Genomic DNA, 1,477 nt, shown 5'->3' on the forward strand with positions numbered 1-1,477 from the left:
AGAAGCAACGGACGCTCAGAAGAACCTCTCCCACTGCAGCCGGAAGACAGGGCGAGTGACCTCCGTAGCGACAGCCCACAGGCACAAATCAGGCCCCAGCGCTTCTCTTCCCCAGGTACGGAGGACAAGAGCTGAAAGGAGTTTCTAAATTATCTGCTCCGGGACCATAAAATCTCCCATCGCTTTGTGCAGCCAAGACCCATCGACATAAACAAGTGAGAAGCTTCGGGAGGTTTGGAAATGACGGGACAGCCTCTCTGAAAGGAGCACGGAATTAGGCCGCCAGGTGCAGAATTAAAGATGGCGCACCTGCGGTCCAGAGATGACCGGGTCATTACTCAGCTCGCCCCTGTGGGCACTGAGGCATGCTCATCCACCCACCGAGCAGACACGCACGAGTGATGGACAGCCCCAGACTGCTGTGGGGTCCGGGGCCCAGCATGGCGTCCCTGCAGTGACATCAGTCAGCTGACCAGTCCTGAATCACTACAGGTGATCTTTGGGCTCCCAGCAACCATGCAAGGGCAGGTGCTAAGGTGACATTCCTTGAACTTCGGCGTTCCTAAGAATCACTCCTGATTCCTAAAGAGTGTGGGTGCTCACGACCCGGGGGGGGCCTCCATGGCCAGCCATCCACTGGTGCTTCCCTGTGTTGGCTCTTTGAGCCCTCAAGGCATAGCTTGCAAATCAAATGAATGCCTAGGTCCTTGAAATATTAAAAGGCATTTCAAAGGAGCTGAAAGTTGACACCCTAACTTAATTACAGAGATCGTAAAGTCTTCATTTCCAAAGGGTACAAGGGACATTTAGAGACACTGTCACGTACACCACAAAAAGTAACGTCTCGTCCATGCTAAGTTAGATTCACACTTTCAGGCTGTGTAGGCTGACGTACTCTCAAATTGCTTGACTTCTTTTTAAACCGGTTTTAGGCCAGAACCGCCGAAGCACATCCTAGAATATTAAATGCCTTTAAATGTCACTAGATGGTAAGTACCACTCGGTAGGTTTTAAATTGCTCTCAAAGGGCATAGTCTCTTAATTTTTCTTCATGGTAAATCATCCACCAATTCACCACCTCGAACTAATCATGGTGCTATATTTGAAGCCAATTACTCAAATCACAAGTGCGCAGGGGGGTTAGCATGATGACATATGCAAATATTCACAACAGAGAGCTATTGTGTTTTGGCAAAGAAATGTCCCCGTGTCAGCTCTGTGAAGAGAGTGTATTTTGAAAGCAAATCTCTTTAACATCTAAGTCCCTGTCAAGATACCTCTACAAGTTACTCACACCTCCAAATTAATTATGGAAGCCTTCTCCAGCTTTTGACATGCCTCCATATTGGACCGTCTTCACAGAAGGGAGACTTAGGCCGCAGTACCACATGCTAGTGCAGTGTAAACACCTCTTGGTCCAGAGAAAAGGAAATCAGAGGGTGACAAGGACAAGTAGCGGTTTTCAGACTTTTAAGTA

The sequence above is a fragment of the Crocuta crocuta genome, unplaced genomic scaffold (assembly GCF_008692635.1).
Source record: "Crocuta crocuta isolate KB4526 unplaced genomic scaffold, BGI_CrCroc_1.0 scaffold258, whole genome shotgun sequence".
In the NCBI taxonomy this organism is placed as follows: domain Eukaryota; kingdom Metazoa; phylum Chordata; class Mammalia; order Carnivora; family Hyaenidae; genus Crocuta; species Crocuta crocuta.